Raw genomic sequence first — 20,453 nt, forward strand, 5'->3', positions numbered from 1 at the left:
GTGGCATTATGGATTTATTTTGTAATGCCAGTATCCAGTAGTCTAGACCACCAACAGGCAATGTTCATCGGCCCATGAAGCCAAAAATAACTGTGTTTATTTATAAGGTATCACTTTGAAGTTTTGGTATTGTTTTTTTTTTGCTTTTTTCCCTGAATCACTATAAGTATAATAATATTTGAATAATGGGTCATTTAGACAGGCTGATAATGTGGCTGTCTAATCCTAGGAATGCAAGTTCCCGATTATCAGCCTAAGAAACCTGCAAATACTCAATGAACTAGCAAAATTCTTGCTTATTGGCAGAAATTCTTTAAACGTTTGCTTAAAAATCATTGTTGTCAGCACTCAGCATCACATTGTATTATGTAAAAATATGCTGCAGATAATAATGGTATTCTATACACAGAACAAGGGCATATCTAGGGGTGGCTGGCGGTGCATGCGCCATCGGGCCGCCTGATGCTGTAGTCGGATGTTTTCTGAACCAGCTATCAAGCTGATAGCCAGCTCAGAGAAGGTGAAGCGTGCCGACTCCCAGTGATCAATTGTACTTTCAGGTGCGAATACAATTGAAGCCCCGACTGCCAGCACTTCTGGGTCAGGGCAATGTCAGGAGTGTGATCCAGTCATGTGATCACACTGCTGACCTCACTCCTCGGTGCCGCATAGGCGGCAGAAGTTTGGTGTGGTAAGTGCTCGAATGCAACTAAAAACACTGATCACTGATTTATTGTATTAGGAGAGAGATGGTGGGGGAAATGTATGCAGACACAATTTGGGGGAGTGAGGGGGGATGGGTGATGACACAGTATGGGGAGCGAGGGGGGGAGTGTATGTGGACACAGTATGGGGAGCAAACAAGGGAAGAAATTTGAGGAGACAGTATGGGGAGCAAGTGAGGATGGGTGAGAACTCAGTATGAAGACAGAAGGAGGGAGAAATTTGAGCACAGTATGGGGAGCGAGGGGCTAAATTTGAGGACACAGTATGGGGACCGTGGGGGTAGGATAGTTGTGGACAGAGTATGGGGAGTGAGGAGGGAAAAGGGATATAGACACAGTATGAGGAGTGAGGGGGGATGGGTAAAGACACAGTATGGGAGCGAGGGGGGGATGTGTGAGCACACAGTATAGAGAGCAAGAGGGGGATGAGTGTGGAAACAGTATGGGGAGCGGGATGGATGTGTTAGGAGGTTATTGAGGAAAATAGTGTGAGGAGACAGTATAGGATAAGAAAAATGTGAGGGGGCACAGAATAGAGACAGTATGAAGAAGGGGCCCAGTATGGAAAGGAGAGGGCAATGTGGAGGGCATGTACCATAAGAGGGACAGTGTGTGGGTCATATTTTTTGCAGAGAACACAATGAGGAGCAAATACTTATTCAGGGGCACAGCATAGGGCAGATATTTTTATTCAGGAGCAGTATAACGACTCTGCTAATTTTAAGGGTATCATTTGGGGATGTGTTGCACAAGGCCAGACAAGATGGAAGTCTGCAGAGACAAGCTGTGGCTGTGAAAAGTCATCATGGTGTCTGGACAAGATGAAGAAAAGAAACAGAAAGACTCCAATCGTAGACAACATCATCTATAAAATACCTGGATGTAAATGTTTATTTATGATGCTGACTAATTCTCATCAGCACTGTGGTTCTTGTATGGTCCGCAGTGTTATGATGACTAGAGATGAGCGAATGTTTCAATATTCGATTTGGATTTCGATTGCCGAATTTGCGATATTCGCCGATTTATTCGTCAAATGTTCAATGAACGTTACTGAACGCCATAGGATTCAGTGGGGGGACAAAAAAACGCATACGCAACACCTTAAAACCGGCCGAAAAGCTGCCAAAACACATCAAATTAGGGGTAGACACCTGGAAAGTGCCATCAATTGACCCAGAGAACAAGTACTATAATTATTATTACTATTACTGCGACATTTATTCTGTGGCACATTACATGTCAGAAGGGGTCATCGACTGGTACAAGAGGAGAGAGGACCCTGCCCGCCAGGGCGCACAAACAATCTACAAGGGATGGGTGAGGATACAGTAGGTCAGGGTACAGCAAGTCGTGCAACGGAGCGAGAGTTACCACAGATTGTACGCTTGTCACAAGAAGTGGGTCTTCAGCTTCCTTTTCAAGGTTTCCACGGTAGGCGACAGTCTGATGTGTTGGGGTACAGCATTATCACAGTAGGGGAGATTCATGGGACAAATCTGTCGAGAGCCTAAATCACGTTAAGCTTCCAGGAGAAGATTAACCCCTTTACTGATTAATATGAAGGCGTTAGGTTTATTTTTAATGATTGTAGGAGTGGGAGGAATCAGACACTGCGATCTTCTGGCTCCTCTCTGTCACGGTAAACCCGTGACACCTTGCAAGCTTCAACACAATGTTCACAAGGAAGACAGCAGCGGTGGTCGGTCTCCTAGACAACGAACTAACTCCTTTATGATGATAGAGGACAACATCGGCAAGTAGTTTGTATATTCTCCCCAAGTTTGCGGGGGTTTCCTTCAGGTTCTCCGGTTACCTCTTCAGTAAAAAAACAGCCATACAGGAGTGTTCACAAATCAAAAAATTAGGGTCTGACACCACCATTTCCATGGCCAACAGATTGTAGATGGTGCATTTCCACCTCTTAGCTTTGTCATGTGTAGGAGGAAACATTTTTTTACGTGACCACAAATGCGGTGCTCAGAGAGGGTGGAGTATGGTGAAATGGACAAACTGCTGGACTGTGAGTGAGGTGCAGGGGGACATGTTAAGGTGGATTGAGAAACGTGTTGTCACGGGTGTGTCAGAGGTGACATATAGTCGCCCTGCAGTGGGTTGGAGGAGATCTCCACGCTTGGCATTGCAGACAGCTGCTTAGACAGGAGGCTGTCTTTAGGACTGAGTGACTACCTCTCTCTTGCTAATTTGCTCTCAGGCCTGGGTGTATATATACCTGGTGCGTCTGAGAGGGCGTTGCCGGTTATATTCATTTCTACTTGTGAAGCTTAGCAGGAGCAGTACCCCGTCCTCTCTGGAGTTTGAGGCTGTGTGCACATTTGGAGTTCATCTAAAGCTAAGCCATTTTTCCCTGTTTTGTCTACCCTTGTTATCTTTAACCCCTTTACCCCCCAGGGTGGTTTGCACGTTAATGACCAGGCCAATTTTTACAATTCTGACCACTGTCACTTTATGAGGTAATTACTCTGAAACGCTTCAATGGATCCCACTGATTCTGAGACTGTTTTTTCGTGACATATTGTACTTCATGATTGTGGTAAAATTTCACCAATACCACTTGTGTTTATTCGTGAAAAAATTGGAAATTTGTCAAAAATTTTGAAAATTTCACAATTTTCAAAATAGGAATTTTTATTCCGTTAAATTAGAGAGATATGTTACACAAAATAGTTAATAAATAACATTTCCCACATGTCTACTTTACATCAGCACAATTTTGGAACCAAAATTTTTTTTTATTAGTGCGCTATAAGGGTTAAAAGTTGATCAGCAATTTCTCATTTTTCCAACAAAATTTACAAAACCATTTTTTTAGGGACCACATCACATTTGAAGTGATTTTGAGGGGCCTTTATGACAGAAAATACCCCAAAATGACACCATTATAAAAACTGCACCCCTGAAGGTGCTCAAAACCACATTCAAAAAGTTTATTAACCCTTCACGTGCTTCACAGGAATTTTTGAAATGGGGAAGAAAAAAATGAACATTTAACTTTTTTCACAAAAATGTTAATTTAGACCCCAATTTTTTATTTTTGCAGGGGTAACAGGAAAAAATGGACCCCAAAATTTGTTGTGCAATTTCCCCTGAGCACGCAGAAACCCCATGCGTGGAGAAAAAATACTGCTTGGGCGTACGGCAGGGTTCGGAAGGGAAGGAGCGCCATTTGACTTTTTGGATGTAAAATTTGCTTGAATAATTAGCGGACGCTATGTTGCATTTGGAGAGACCCACATGTGCCTAAACAGTGGAAACCCCCCACAAGTGACACCATTTTGGAAACTAGACCCCTCAGGGAACTTATCTAGATGTGTGGTGAGCATCTTGAACCCTCAGGTGCTTCACAGAAGTTTATAACATAGAGGCGTGAAAATAAAATTTTCACATTTTTCCCACAAAAATGTTTTTCAGCCCCCAGTTTTGCACTTTTGTAAGGGTAACAGGAGAAATTGCACCATGCATATTGTTGTGCAATCTCTCCTGAGTAAGCTGATACCCGATATGTGGGGGAAAACCACTGTTTGGGCGGACGGCAGGGTTTGGAAGGGAAGGAGCGCCATTTGACTTTTTGAATGTAAAATTTGCTTGAATAATTAGCGGACGCCATGTTGCGTTTGGAGTATCCCTGATGTGCCTAAACAGTGGAAACCCCCCACAAGTGACACCATTTTGGAAACTAGACCCCTCAGCGAACTTATCTAGATGTGTGGTGAGCATCTTGAACCCCCAGGTGCTTCACAGAAGTTTATTACATGGAGCCTTGAAAATAAAATTTTCACATTTTTCCCACAAAAATGTTTTTCAGCCCTCAGTTTAGCATTTTCATAAGGGTAGCAGGAGAAATTGCACCATGCAACTTGTTGTGCAATCTCTCCTGAGTACGCAGATACCCCAAACGTGGGGAAAAAACACTGTTTGGACACACAGCAGGGCTCAGAAGGGAAGGAGCGCCATTTGACTTTTTGAATGTAAAATTTGCTTGAATAATTAGCGGATGCCATGTTGCGTTTGGAGAGCCCCTGATGTGCCTAAACAGTGGAAACCCCCCACAAATGACATCATTTTGGAAACTAGACCCCTCAGGGAACTTATCTAGATGTGTGGTGAGCATCTTGAACTCCCAGGTGCTTCACAGAAGTTTATAACATGGAGCCGTGAAAATAAAATTTTCACCTTTTTCCCACAAAATTGTTTTTCAGCCCCCAGTTTTGCATTTTGGTAAGGGTAACAGGAGAAATTTCACCATGCATCTTGTTGTGCAATCTCTCCTGAGTAAGCCGATACCCGATATGTGGGGGAAAACCACTGTTTGGGCGCACGGCAGGGTTTGGAAGGGAAGGAGCGCCATTTGACTTTTTGAATGTAAAATTTGCTTGAATAATTAGCGGATGCCAGGTTGCGTTTGGAGAGCCCCTGATGTGCCTAAACAGTGGAAACCCCCCACAAGCGACACCATTTTGGAAACTAGACCCCTCAGGGAACTTATCTAGATGTCTGCTGAGCATTTTGAACCCCCAGGTGCTTCACAGAAGTTTATAACATGGAGCCATGAAAAGAAAATTTTCACATTCTTCCCACAAAAATGTATTTCAGCCCCCAGTTTTGCATTTTCGTAAGGGTAACAGGAGAAATTGCACCAGGCATCTTGTTGTGCAATCTCTCTTGAGTAAGCGGTTACCCAATATGTGGGGGAAAACCATTGTTTGGGCGCACGGCAGGGTTCGGAAAGGAAGGAGCGCCATTTGACTTTTTGAATGTAAAATTTGCTTGAATAATTAGCGGACGCCATGTTGCGTTTGGAGAGCCCTTGATGTGCCTAAACAGTGGAAACCTCCCACAAATGACACCATTTTGGAAACTAGACCCCTCAGGGAACTTATCTAGATGTGTTTTGACCATCTTGAACTCCCAGGTGCTTCACAGAAGTTTATAACATGGAGCCGTGAAAATAACATTTTCACATTTTTCCCACAAAAATGTTTTTCAGCCCCCAGTTTTGCTTTTTCATATGGGTAAGATGAGAAATTGCACCATGCAACTTGTTGTGCAATCTCTCCTGAGTAAGCCGGTACCCCATATGTGGGGGAAAACTACTGTTTGGGTGCACGGCAGGGTTTGGAAGGGAAGGAGCACCATTTGACTTTTTGAATGTAAAATTTGCTTGAATAATTAGCAGACGCCATGCTACGTTTGGAGAGCCCCTGATGTGCCTAAACAGTGGAAACCCCCCACAAGTGACACCATTTTGGAAACTAGACCCCTCAGGGAACTTATCTGGATGTGTGGTGAGCATCTTGAACCGCAAGGTGCTTCACAAAAGTTTATAACATGGAGCCGTGAAAATAACATTTTCACATTTTTCCCACAAAAATGTTTTTCAGCCCCCAGTTTTGCATTTTTGTAAGGGTAACAGGAGAAATTTCACCATGCGTCTTGTTGTGCAATCTCTCCTGAGTAAGCCGATACCCGATATGTGGAGGAAAACCACTGTTTGGGCGCACAGCAGGGTTTGGAAGGGAAGGAGTGCCATTTGACTTTTTGAATGTAGAATTTGCTTGAATAATTAGCGGACGCCATGTTGCGTTTGGAGAGCCCCTGATGTGCCTAAACAGTGGAAACCCCCCACAAGCGACACCATTTTGGAAACTAGACCCCTCAGGGAACTTATCTAGATGTGTGGTGAGCATCTTGAACCCTCAGGTGCTTCACAGAAGTTTATAACATGGAGGCGTGAAAATAAAATTTTCACATTTTTCCCACAAAAATGTTTTTCAGCCCCCAGTTTTGCATTTCAATATGGGTAAGATGAGAAATTGCACCATGCATCTTGTTGTGCAATCTCTCCTGAGTAAGCCGGTACCCCATATGTGGGGGAATACCACTGTTTGTGTGAACGGCAGGGTTTGGAAGGGAAGAAGTGCCATTTGACTTTTTGAATAAAAAATTTGCTTGAATAATTAGCGGACGCTATGTTGCGTTTGGAGAGCCCCTGATGTGCCTAAACAGTGGAAACCCCCCACAAATTATACCATTTTGGAAACTAGACCCCTCAGGGAACTTATCTAGATGTGTTTTGAGCATCTTGAACCCCCAGTTGCTTCACAGAAGTTTATAACATGGAGCCATGAAAATAAAATTTTCACATTTTTCCCACAAAAATGTTTTTCAGCCACCAGTTTTGCATTTTCCTAAGGGAAAGAGGAGAAATTGCATCATGCAGCTTGTTTTGCGATCTCTCCTGAGTAAGCCTATACCTTATATGTGGGGGAAAACCACTGTTTGGGCACACGGCATTGTTCGGAAGGGAAGTAGCGCCATTTGACTTTTTGAATGTAAAATTTGCTTGAATAATTAGCGGACGCCATGTTGCGTTTGGAGAGCCCCTGATGTGCCTAAACAGTGGAAACCCCCCACAAGTGACACCAGTTTGGAAACTAGACCCCTCCTGGAACTTATGCAGATGTTTGGTAAGCATCTTGAACCCCTAGGTGCTTCACAGAAGTTTTTAATATGGAGCCGTGAAAATAAAATTTTCACATATTTCCCACAAAAATGTTTTTCAGCCCCAAGTTTTGCATTTTCATAAGGGTAACAGTTGAAATTGCACCATGCAACTTGTTGTGCAATCTCTCCTGAGTAAGCCGATACCCCATATGTGGGAGAAAACCACTGTTTGTGCGCACGGCAGGGTTCGGAAAGGAAGGAGCTCCATTTGACTTTTTGAATGTAAAATTTGCTTGAATAATTAGCGGATGTGCCCATGATGTGCCTAAACAGTGGAAACCCCCCACAAGTGACACCATTTTGAAAAAACTAGACCCCTGAGGGAACTTATCTAGATGTGTGGTGAGCACCCTTAACCCCCTGGTGCTTCACAGAAGTTTAGAACATGAAGCCGTGAAAATAAAAAAATCTAATTTTTTCCTCAAAAATTATTTTTTTGCCCCAATTTTTTTAGTTTCACAAGAGTAAGAGGAGAAAATAGAACCTAAAAACTGTTGTGCAATTTCTCCTGAGTACGCCAATACCCCATATGTGCGGAAAATACACTGTTTGGGCGCACGTCAGGTGGAAACCCCCCACAAGTGACCCCATTTTGGAAACTAGACCCCTCAAGAATTTTATCAAGGGGTATAGTGTACATTTTGAACCCAAAGGTACGACAGAATTTGATAACATTAGGTCAACATATTGAATAAGTTGTCATTAGTCTTGAGCGCAAGTGCTCGCTACTTGAGTTTGCATCGGGTACTGGGGTATACCAAGTATCGCGGGAGCTTGAATGACATGCTCGAGTCCCCGCCCCGCATAATTCACGGTTGTTAGACACCCAAAAGAAAACAACGTTTTTTTTTTCCGCGAAGCATATGGGGCAGAGACTCGAGCACCCACGAGACTCAGTGCATACCCGAGTACCCGATGCAAACTCAAGTAGCGAGCACTTGCGCTCAACACTCGTCGCCATATTGTCATAATTTTTTTTTTCTTTACTTTTGAAAAAACCCCAACCCTAATACAACCCCAACCCTAACCCTAGCACAACCGTAACCCTAGAGTTTTTTTTTTAATATACCATTCCTCGTGTGGTATAAGTGATTAGACTACTTTATTCTTCGGGTCGGTGTCATTACAGCAATACCAGATTCATATCGGGTTTTTATGACTGACAGCTGTTACACACTAAAAGATGCTTTTTTTGCAAAGACAAGTGTTTGCATCACCATATTTTGAGAGCTATAATTTTTCCATATTTTGGCTGACAGAGTCATGTGATGGCTTGTTTTTTGCGGGACAATTTGACGTTTTTATTGGTACCATTTTCGGGCACGTGACATTTTTTGATCGCTTTCTATTCTGATTTTTGGGAGGCAGAATAAACAAAAACCAACAATTCAGGAATTGTGTTTTTGCTTTTTTTTTTTTATGCCGTTCCGCGTATGGTAAAATTGATAATGCAGCGTTATTCTTCTGGTCAGTGCATTTACAGCGGTACCACATTTATATAATTTTTTTTATGTTTTGCCGCTTTTACACAATAAAAACGATTTTCTAGAAAAAAATATTTTTTTTGTATCGCTTTATTCTGAGAGCTATAACTTTTTTTTTTCCGACAATGGAGCTGTGTGGTGGCTTGTTTTTTGCGGGACAAGATGACGTTTTCAGCGGTACAATTTTTATTTACATTCGTCTTTTTGATCGCGTGTTATTCCATTTTTTGTTTGGTGGTATGATGATAAAGCATTGTTTTTTGCTTCGTTTTTTTTTTTTTACCGTGTTCACTAAAGGGGTTAACTAGTGGGACAGTTTTATAGGTCAGGTCATTCCGGATGCGGCGATACCAAATATGTGTACTTTTATTGGTTTATTTATTTATTTCATAATAAATAAATATTATGGGTTCAATATATTTTTATTTTTTGGGGATTATTTTTTTCTTTTTTTTTAATATTTTTACAATTATTATTTTTTTTTTTTCACTTTTCTACTTTTTTTTTTACTTTTACACATTGTCCCACTATGGGACTTTCACTTTTTGCAGCCTTATCGGCTGCATGGCATAGAGAGCAGCAGCTCTCTTTGTCATGCAGCCTGTTAGAGCTGCACACAGGGGAGAGATTACTTTGGTCACGCACTGCGCATGACCAAAGGAACGTCCTGCCTCCTGGTGACCCGGATGTTGTCATGACGACATCGGGTCGTCATGGCAACATCCGGAAGCCGCCGCAGACATCGCTGGACGCCGGCAGGAGAGGTGAGTATACCGATCACCTCCCCCCTTGCCACCGCAATGCTGCGATCAACTTCGATCACAGCATTGCGGGAGTTAATGTGCCGGGAGCGGTGCGGGACAGCTACCAGCACATAGCACCTGGTGTCAGCTGTGACAATCAGCAGACACCCGGCGGTGATCGCCCCGCACCGCTTGTGTGTGGGCGCGAACGCAGCGCGCATAATAATACATAGCTGGTCCATAAGTCCCAGGGCACAGCTACGTACTATTACTGACAAGGTCGGAAAGGGGTTAAAGTTTTAGTGGAGGTTGACTAGTGCTCATCTCCTTCCATCCCTAGCCGTAGCCATACTTCAGGGAAAGTAGGGCGAGGCACACGATCGGCGATAGCTGAGGAGGCTATATAGGGACGTTAGTTGAGACAGAGTGATGTTAGACCAGACTAGGAGGTCTCCACTTCCCCCTTTCCCTAGTGTCTGGGCTCCCTCTCCCTTTTCCCTCTGAGTTGCACTTACACCTGACGTGACACGTGTGGTGTGCTCGGTGAAACAAACACAGCATGCATCTCCGCTTCCATTACAGCTGACGGGCTCTCATTCAGCCTGACTGGAGCAGGTAGAGAAGCAGAGGTTCTGCAGTGGGAGACCTGCGCGCCAATACTTGGCATGGTAATAGAGGAGGAGGAAGAAGCAGCGGATACGATCAATGGAGCAGCTGATGGTTGTTGAGGTCCGCATTTTATCGCAGTGAGATTGCCAGAGTAACATGTTGATTGCGCATGTGAAGGTTCATGCATGTAGTAGTCAAATTATTGCACATTCACATGGACCCGCAGAAGCGCTAGTCAGAGCGTGAAACAGCTGTTGTTCACCTCCTCCCCGCACTCCCTGCTTTCCATTCATTTTATTTGAATATGAAATAAAGGACTCTTATTTTTACATAAATGGTGAGTGCAGCTTTTCATCATCTCCTCTCTATTGAACTATTCTTTTTTTGCCCCTGTGTGGAGAAGAACATCTGCCCCATACAATTTTAAGCTGAGATGCAGTCTGCTTTGTGTACCCATGTTGAGATTATCAGGTCTGTGTACCCCTGTGTGAAGATCAAAATCTGCACCAAAAAAATATTTTCACTAGAATATAACTACTGTAATGGAGACCAAAACCTCTTTCACTGCAGCCAACCCAGCACATGGAAACCCAATCAGGAGTGTTCACATTTCCCTAAATTAGGACATTATACCACCAAAGTGGCATCAATTTCAGTACAGTAGAAATTGTACAATTAGGAACGACACCTCTTCCACTACCACCTACCCAATAGATGGAGACCTAATCAGGACTGTTCCCATTGAAAACATTTGGGCCTAAAACCACCAAAGTGGCATTAATTTCACTAGAGTATAAGTAGTATAATGGGGACTGACACCTCTTCCACTACAGACAGCCCAATCTGGATTCCCCACATTTCCAAAAATTAGGGCCTAAAACCTGCAGCCGCAGCAAGAGCAGGCACACAATCCATATCACAGACAGCAATTCAGCAAGATCAATACAGCACGCTAAAAACTACAACATTACCTATAGGCATGAGCGAACATTTCGATGTTCGGTACGGAAAAGTTACCCAAACAAATTGATATTCGCCGAATGTTCGTCGAACATTTCTGAATCCCATAGGAGTCAATGGGGGGACCAAAAAAATGCATATACAACACCTAAAAACGAGACCGAAAGCTGCCAAAACACATAAAATTAGGTGTAGACACCAGGGAAGTGCCATAAATAGACCCAGAGTATAAGTATTATAATTATTATTACTGTGACATCGACATTTATTCAGTTGCGCTTTACATGTCAAAAGGGGTCACCGAATGGTACAACAGGAAAAAAGACCCTACCTGCGAGGGTGCACTGTCATGGACGTGGTTTGTGGAACCACTGTGCCACAGACCCCGGAGAGCCTGGAGGGGCGTGACTAAGTGAGCATCGGACTGTTCACTAGAGACTCTGATGTGAGATTAGACTTGGCTCCCGATGAATGCCAGGTGCCACTCCAGGACAGACCAATGGACGTGCAGCAGCTGGACCCAGTAGGACAGACTAGATAGTGCAGCAGGCAGAGTCTGTATCAGAGTGCAGCAGGCAGAGTCTGTATCAGGAGTGCAACAGGCAGAGTCTGTATCAGGAGTGCAGCAGGCAGAGTCTGTATTAGAGTGCAGCAGGCAGAGTCTGTATCAGAGTGCAGCAGGCATATTCTGTATCAGGAGTGCAGCAGGCAGAGTCTGTATCAGGAGTGCAGCAGGCAGAGTCTGTATCAGGAGTGCAGCAGGCAGAGTCTGTATCAGGAGTGCAGCAGGCAGAGTCTGTATCAGGAGTGCAGCAGGCAAAGTCTGTATCAGGAGTGCAGCAGGCAGAGTCTGTATCAGAGTGCAGCAGGCAGAGTCTGTATCAGGAGTGCAACAGGCAGAGTCTGTATCAGGAGTGCAGCAGGCAGAGTCTGTATTAGAGTGCAGCAGGCAGAGTCTGTATCAGAGTGCAGCAGGCATATTCTGTATCAGGAGTGCAACAGGCAGAGTCTGTATCAGGAGTGCAGCAGGCAGAGTCTGTATCAGGAGTGCAGCAGGCAGAGTCTGTATCAGGAGTGCAGCAGGCAGAGTCTGTATCAGGAGTGCAGCAGGCAAAGTCTGTATCAGGAGTGCAGCAGGCAAAGTCTGTATCAGAGTGCATCAGGCAGAGTCTGTATCAGGAGTATAGCAGGCAGAGTCTGTATCAGGAGTGCAGAAGGAATACTCTGTATCAGGAGTACAGCAGGCAGAGTCTGTATCAGGAGCGCAGCAGGCAAAGTCTGTATTAGGAGTGCAGCAGGCAGAGTTGGTATCAGTAGTGCAGCAGGCAGAGTCCGTATAAGGAGTGCAGGAGGCAGATTCTGTATCAGGAGTGCAGCAGGCAGAGTCTGTATCAGAGTGCAGTAGGCAGAGTCTGTGTCAGAGTGCAGCAGGCATACTCTGTATCAGAATGCAGCAGGCAGAGTCTGTATCAGGAGTGTTGCAGGCAGAGTCTGTATCAGAGTGCAGCAGGCATACTCTGTATTAAAGTGCAGCGGGCAGAGTCTGTGTCAGGAGTGCAGCAGACAGAGTCCATATCAGGAATGCAGCAAGAAGAGTCTGTATCAGAGTGCAGCAAGCAGAGTCTGTATCAGAGTGCAGCAGGTAGAGTCTGTATCATGAGTGCAGCAGGCAGAGTCTGTATCAGGAGTGCAGCAGGGAGAGTCTGTATCAGAGTGCAGCAGGGAGAGTCTGTATCAGAGTGCAGCAGGCAGAATCTGTATCAGAATGCAGAAGGCAGAGTCTGTATCAGGGTGCAGCAGGCAGTGTCTGTATCAGAGTGCAGCAGGCATACTCTGTATCAGAGTGCAGCAGGCAGAGACTGTATCAGGAGTGCAGCAGGCAGAGTCTGTATCAGAGTGCAGCAGGCATAATCTGTATTAAAGTGCAGCGGGCAGAGTCTGTATCAGTAGTGCAGCAGAAAGAGTCCATATCAGGAATGCAGCAAGCAGAGTCTGTATCAGAGTGCAGCAGGCAGAGTCTGTATCAGCAGTGCCGCAGGCAGAGTCTGTATCAGCAGTGCCGCAGGCAGAGTCTGTATCAGCAGTGCCGCAGGCAGAGTCTGTATCAGAGTGCAGCAGGCAAAGTCTGTATCAGAGTGCAGCAGGCAGCGTCTGTATCAGAGTGCAGCAGGCATAATCTGTATTAAAGTGCAGCGGGCAGAGTCTGTATCAGTAGTGCAGCAGAAAGAGTCCATATCAGGAATGCAGCAAGCAGAGTCTGTATCAGAGTGCAGCAGGCAGAGTCTGCATCAGCAGTGCTGCAGGCAGAGTCTGTATCAGAGTGCAGCAGGCAGAGTCTGTATCAGAGTGCAGCAGGCACAGTCTGTATCAGAGTGCAGCAGGCAGAGTCTGTATCAGAGTGCAGCAGGCAGAATCTGTATCAGAATGCAGCAGGCAGAGTCTGTATCAGGAGTGCAGCAGGCAGTGTCTGTATCAGAGTGCAGCAGGCATAGTCTGTATTAAAGTGCAGCGGGCAGAGTCTGTATCAGGAGTGTAGCAAGCAGAGTCTGTATCAGAGTGCAGAAGGCAGACTCTGTATCAGGACTGCAGCAGGCAGAGTCTGTATCAGAGTGCAGCAGGCAGAGTCTGTATCAGAGTGCAGCAGGCAGAGTCTGTATCAGAGTGCAGCAGGCAGAGTCTGTATTAAGAGTACATCAGGCAGAGTCTGTATTAGGAGTGCAGCAGGCAGAGTCTGTATCAGGAGTGCCGCAGGCAGAGTCTGTATCAGGAGTGCCGCAGGCAGAGTCTGTATCAGAGTGCAGCAGGCAGAGTCTGCATCAGAGTGCAGCAGGCAGAGTCTGTATCAGAGTGCAGCAGACAGAATCTGTATCAGAATGCAGCAGGCAGAGTCTGTATCAGGAGTGCAGCAGGCAGTGTCTGTATCAGAGTGCAGCAGGCATACTCTGTATTAAAGTGCAGCGGGCAGAGTCTGTATCAGGAGTGTAGCAAGCAGAGTCTGTATCAGAGTGCAGAAGGCAGGCAGAATCTGTATCAGAATGTAGCGGGCAGAGTCTGTATCAGGAGTGCAGCAGGCATACTCTGTATAAGGAGTGCAGCAGGCAGATTCTGTATCAGGAGTGCAGTAGGCAGAGTCTGTATCAGAGTGCAGTAGGCATACTCTGTATCAGAGTGCAGCAGGCATACTCTGTATCAGAGTGCAGCAGGCAGAGTCTGTATCAGGAGTGCAGCAGGCAGAGTCTGTATCAGAGTGCAGCAGGCATACTCTGTATTAAAGTGCAGCGGGCAGAGTCTGTATTAGGAGTGCAGCAGACAGAGTCTGTATCAGAGTGCTGCAGGCAGGCAGAATCTGTATCAGAATGCAGCGGGCAGAGTCTGTATCAGGAGTGCAGCAGGCATACTCTGTATAAGGAGTACAGCAGGCAGAGTCTGTATCAGGAGCGCAGCAGGCAAAGTCTGTAACAGGAATGCAGCAGGCAGAGTCTGTATTAAGAGTACAGCAGGCAGAGTCTGTATTTGGAGTGCAGCAGGCAGAGTCTGTATCAGGAGTGCCGCAGGCAGAGTCTGTATCAGGAGTGCCGCAGGCACAGTCTGTATCAGAGTGCAGCAGGCAGAGTCTGTATCACAGTGCAGCAGACAGAATCTGTATCAGAATGCAGCAGGCAGAGTCTGTATCAGGAGTGCAGCAGGCAGTGTCTGTATCAGAGTGCAGCAGGCATACTCTGTATTAAAGTGCAGCGGGCAGAGTCTGTATCAGGAGTGTAGCAAGCAGAGTCTGTATCAGAGTGCAGAAGGCAGAGTCTGTATCAGGACTGCAGCAGGCAGAGTCTGTATCAGAGTGCAGCAGGCAGAGTCTGTATCAGAGTGCAGCAAGCAGAGTCTGTATTAGAGTGCAGCAGGCAGAGTCTGTATCAGGAGTGCCGCAGGCAGAGTCTGTATCAGGAGTACAGCAGGCAGAGTCTGTATCAGAGTGCAACAGGCAGAGTCTGTATCAGAGTGCAGCAGGCAGAGTCTGTATCAGAGTGCTGCAGGCAGAATCTGTATCAGAATGCAGCGGGCAGAGTCTGTATCAGGAGTGCAGCAGGCATACTTTGTATCAGGAGTACAGCAGGCAGAGTCTGTATCAGGAGCGCAACAGGCAAAGTCTGTATCAGAAATGCAGCAGGCAGAGTCTGTATCAGGAGTGCAGCAGGCATAGTCTGTATAAGGAGTGCAGCAGGCAGATTCTGTATCAGGAGTGCAGTAGGCAGAGTCTGTATCAGAGTGCAGTAGGCATACTCTGTATCAGAGTGCAGCAGGCATACTCTGTATCAGAGTGCAGCAGGCAGAGTCTGTATCAGGAGTGCAGCAGGCAGAGTCTGTATCAGAGTGCAGCAGGCATACTCTGTATTAAAGTGCAGCGGGCAGAGTCTGTATTAGGAGTGCAGCAGACAGAGTCTGTATCAGAGTGCTGCAGGCAGGCAGAATCTGTATCAGAATGTAGCGGGCAGAGTCTGTATCAGGAGTGCAGCAGGCAGAGTCTGTATAAGGAGTACAGCAGGCAGAGTCTGTATCAGGAGCGCAGCAGGCAAAGTCTGTAACAGGAATGCAGCAGGCAGAGTCTGTATTAAGAGTACAGCAGGCAGAGTCTGTATCAGGATTGCCGCAGGCAGAGTCTGTATCAGGATTGCCGCAGGCAGAGTCTGTATCAGGAGTGCCGCAGGCACAGTCTGTATCAGAGTGCAGCAGGCAGAGTCTGTATCACAGTGCAGCAGACAGAATCTGTATCAGAATGCAGCAGGCAGAGTCTGTATCAGGAGTGCAGCAGGCAGTGTCTGTATCAGAGTGCAGCAGGCATACTCTGTATTAAAGTGCAGCGGGCAGAGTCTGTATCAGGAGTGTAGCAAGCAGAGTCTGTATCAGAGTGCAGAAGGCAGAGTCTGTATCAGGACTGCAGCAGGCAGAGCCTGTATCAGAGTGCAGCAGGCAGAGTCTGTATCAGAGTGCAGCAGGCAGAGTCTGTATTAAGAGAACAGCAGGCAGAGTCTGTATTAGGAGTGCAGCAGGCAGAGTCTGTATCAGGAGTGCCGCAGGCAGAGTCTGTATCAGGAGTGCCGCAGGCAGAGTCTGTATCAGAGTGCAGCAGGCAGAGTCTGTATCAGAGTGCAGCAGGCAGAGTCTGTATCACAGTGCAGCAGACAGAATCTGTATCAGAATTCAGCAGGCAGAGTCTGTATCAGGAGTGCAGCAGGCAGTGTCTGTATCAGAGTGCAGCAGGCATACTCTGTATTAAACTGCAGCGGGCACAGTCCATATCAGGAATGCAGCAAGCAGAGTCTGTATCAGAGTGCAGCAGGCAGAGTCTGTATCAGGAGTACAGCAGGCAGAGTCTGTATCAGAGTGCAGCAGGCAGAGTCTGTATCAGAGTGCAGCAGGCAGAGTCTGTATCAGAGTGCTGCAGGCAGAATCTGTATCAGAATGCAGCGGGCAGAGTCTGTATCAGGAGTGCAGCAGGCATACTTTGTATCAGGAGTACAGCAGGCAGAGTCTGTATCAGGAGCACAGCAGGCAAAGTCTGTATCAGAAATGCAGCAGGCAGAGTCGGTATCAGGAGTGCAGCAGGCATAGTCTGTATAAGGAGTGCAGCAGGCAGATTCTGTATCAGGAGTGCAGCAGGCAGATTCTGTATCAGGAGTGCAGTAGGCAGAGTCTGTATCAGAGTGCAGTAGGCATACTCTGTATCAGAGTGCAGCAGGCATACTCTGTATCAGAGTGCAGCAGGCAGAGTCTGTATCAGGAGTGCAGCAGGCACAGTCTGTATCAGAGTGCAGCAGGCATACTCTGTATTAAAGTGCAGTGGGCAGAGTCTGTATCAGGAGTGCAGCAGGCACAGTCTGTATCAGGAGTGCAGCAGGCATACTCTGTATCAGGAGTACAGCAGGCAGAGTCTGTATCAGGAGTACAGCAGGCAAAGTCTGTATCAGGAGTGCAGCAGGCAGAGTCGGTATCAGTAGTGCAGCAGGCATAGTCTGTATCAGGAGTGCAGCAGGCAGATTCTGTATCAGGAGTGCAGCAGGCAGAGTCTCTATCAGAGTGCAGTAGGCAGAGTCTGTATCAGAGTGCAGCAGGCATACTCTGTATCAGAGTGCAGCAGGCAGAGTCCGTATCAGGAGTGCAGCAGGCAGAGTCTGTATCAGAGTGCAGCAGGCATACTCTGTTTTAAAGTGCAGCAGACAGAGTCCATATCAGTAATGCAGCAAGCAGAGTCTGTATCAGAGTGCAGCAGGCAGAGTCTGTATCAGGTGTGCAGCAGGCAGAGTCTGTATCAGGAGTGCAGCAGGCAGAGTCTGTATCAGAGTGCAGCAGGCAGAATCTGTATCAGAATGCAGCAGGCAGAGTCTGTATAAGGAGTGCAGCAGGCAGTGTCTGTATCAGAGTGCAGCAGGCATACTCTGCATTAAAGTGCAGCGGGCACAGTCTGTATCAGGAGTGCAGCAGACAGTGTCCATATCAGGAATGCAGCAAGCAGAGTCTGTATCAGAGTGCAGCAGGCAGAGTCTGTATCAGGACTGCAGCAGGCAGAGTCTGTATCAGGAGTGCAGCAGGCAGAGTCTGTATCAGAGTGCAGCAGGCATATGTGGCACCCCAGGGGTCTGGTTTCCACAGTAATAGCAATATTACGTCTGTGAGCAGGTGGGAGGTCTCCTGGCCAGGAATCGTAAGCATGCCACACCTCCTGCCCAGTCCTGGGAGGGGAAGAACTTCCCCTACATAAACTGGGGCTGAGGCAGGGTTAGGGAGAGGAGTTCCAGACAGAGACGGAGTCTGGTCTGGACACGCAGAAACAGGGACAGAGAGACATCAGGAGCTCTGTAGGAGCCAAGGAGAAGCGCCAGGGGCTGGAGCTGTGCAGAGCTCGCCCTGGGAGAAGGTACTAAAACCGGACACAGGAGTCCGAGGCTGTGGGGACTAAGATATACCCAGCAGCAGAATCCATCCGGCAGGGGATTCCAGGTCCTCTGGCCATAAAAGCCCGGAGGCTCAGTCACAACGAAGGGACCAGCACCGCCATCCCGGAGCGGAGGCTAACAGGAGGCCCCTGGTCACTAGCCATACGGGTGAGCACCACACGGTATACCCAGGGACGTGGGCTACTTGTAACCGCCGAAAGCAGGGTAGCCAGGAAGGGTACAGACTAACGGGAAGGCCTACAACTCCACCTGGCCAGGGGAACTCCGGCTTACTCGCAGACTAACCAGGCCCCAACTACTAGCCAGTACTCCCGGGGGAATTTGCCTTGTACCATCAGTAAAGACCCTGAACTGTACCCTCGCGTGTCCGTGCTTCCTTGTCGCACCATTAGTGCTGGGACATCCACACCATCACTCCCAACATCAACCTCATCCTCTGCCCTGAGGCCATACCCCTCCCGTTGGGGGTTATACCATCCACGCTGCACATCCGTACCACCGGCCTCAGCGGACTGCCCTGCAGCGGCGGCTTCATAGCCGCATTCAACGGGTGGCGTAGTCGGACACTAATACCATTATACCAATAACTGCCACTTAGTTTGACCACCCTGGGCACGGACCGGGTCACCGCCACACGAAGACTACTACCCCCATCGGATCCGGCTCCGGGTATTCCCCGCGCGCACGCGCGCCGCACTACAGCACTGGCCCAGGGGGCGAGTCAATTTTGGCGTAGTCGGCAGGATTACGTGCCCGCAACCACCGGGTACTGCGTGCCTGAAAAAAGAGACTTTTATACTTACCTGTGGTGAAGTTTCCCGCCGTCCGGAGTCGTTTCCCGCCATCTGGAGCCGATTCCCGCCATCCGACGCCATCTTCTGCCTTCTTCTCGCCATCCGTGGAGTTTTCCCGCCATTGGACGCCATCTTGAGGGCGCCGCGCGGGAAGAAGAGGGGCGTGGACTCCGAAAGCCCGCGAGAACTGAAGCCCCGCCTCACGTCCGGACGTTGCGTAAGGTCCTGGAAGGAGCCCAGCAGACGCCGACGTCACAGGAGCGCGACGGAAGGTCCTCAACCCTGACGATCCACTGCGGAGCCGCGGCCTACGGAAGAGGATCATCGCAAGGTAGGCCACGGTCCACTAGGTGGGAGGAGGATGTCGGATACGGAGGAGAGCTTCACCGCCACAGCCGCCGCCAGCGCCACCGCTGCTGCGGTCATGCCTTTCACCATGCCCTATATCCCGGGGGCAGCCTGGCTACCCCAGTACTCAGGGGAGTCACATACCCTAAATGACTTCAGAGAAAGGCTGGATAGCCTCTTCCAGGTGTATCCCCTCACGGAGGCGCAAAAAGTGAGCATCCTGGTGGCCCAATTAATCGGGGCAGCCCAAAGGGAGGTAAAGTCCTGGCCACCTGGGAGGAAGAGGACTGTCAGAGACATACTAACCCTGCTGAAAGACACATTTGACACCCGCACCTCAGCCGAAATAAAACTAAGATTTTATGGGTGCAAACAACGGGCACATGAGAGTATAAGAGACTATGCTCTAAACCTACAAGAGGCCCTGAGAGCCATTAAGCAGGCAGACCCTGACAGCGTGGGAAATGAAGATAAGCTGTTGACTGAACAATTCATTGAGGGTCTACTGTGCAATGCCCACCGAACCCAGTTGCGGGCAATGGCCTTACAGGACCCTGACCTGGACTTTGCACAGTTCAAGGACAGAGCCATCCGGGTGCTCCGAGAACCGGCACCAGGTGGCGCTGTGACCCACAGGCGCCCTGCTATCACTTATCACCAGGAGACGGCGCCCTTGTCTGCAGGGACTGTGGGAGCTGATGCGCAGGCTTTAAACAGTGACCCGGCTACAGACCTGCACCATCAGGTCCAAGAGCTAACTAAAAGCGTTGCCGCGCTAACCCGAACTGTGCAGTCTTTACAGGTTTCTACTGCAGTGAAGATCAAGCTGGCATCCGGACCGGAGGACATCCCGTGGCGCCGACCAAGGAGGACCCCACTGGCCAGAGGAAGACCCAGCGATCGATACAACGAGGACGGACGACCTATTTGCCGCCGCTGCAATCAACCTGGACATGTGGCAAGGTACTGTCATTTAAACGGGCACAACCTGGGGTAGAGGGCCAACCCCCAGGCATAAGACCATCAGGCCCATCAAACTGGCGCGATAAATACGTAGGGGGACGTCCAATCTTGCCTGTGGTACTGGACGGCATTCCTATGAGTGCCCTACTAGACACTGGGTCACAGGTCACCACCATCCCGTACGTGCTCTTCAAGCAGTACTGGAATGATTCGGACATAACCCGCTACCCAGACGACGACCTGAGTATCATCGCCAGCAATGGTCAGCCCGTGTCGCAGGTGGGATTCAAGGAGGTGACCATTAAAATCGGTAAAGTCGAACTGGCGGCACAAGGACTGATTATAGTGGACATAG

Source organism: Phyllobates terribilis, unplaced genomic scaffold (genome assembly GCF_046119375.1).
Source record: "Phyllobates terribilis strain yellow unplaced genomic scaffold, ASM4611937v1 Scaffold_1__5_contigs__length_1240528914, whole genome shotgun sequence".
Lineage (NCBI taxonomy): Eukaryota > Metazoa > Chordata > Amphibia > Anura > Dendrobatidae > Phyllobates > Phyllobates terribilis.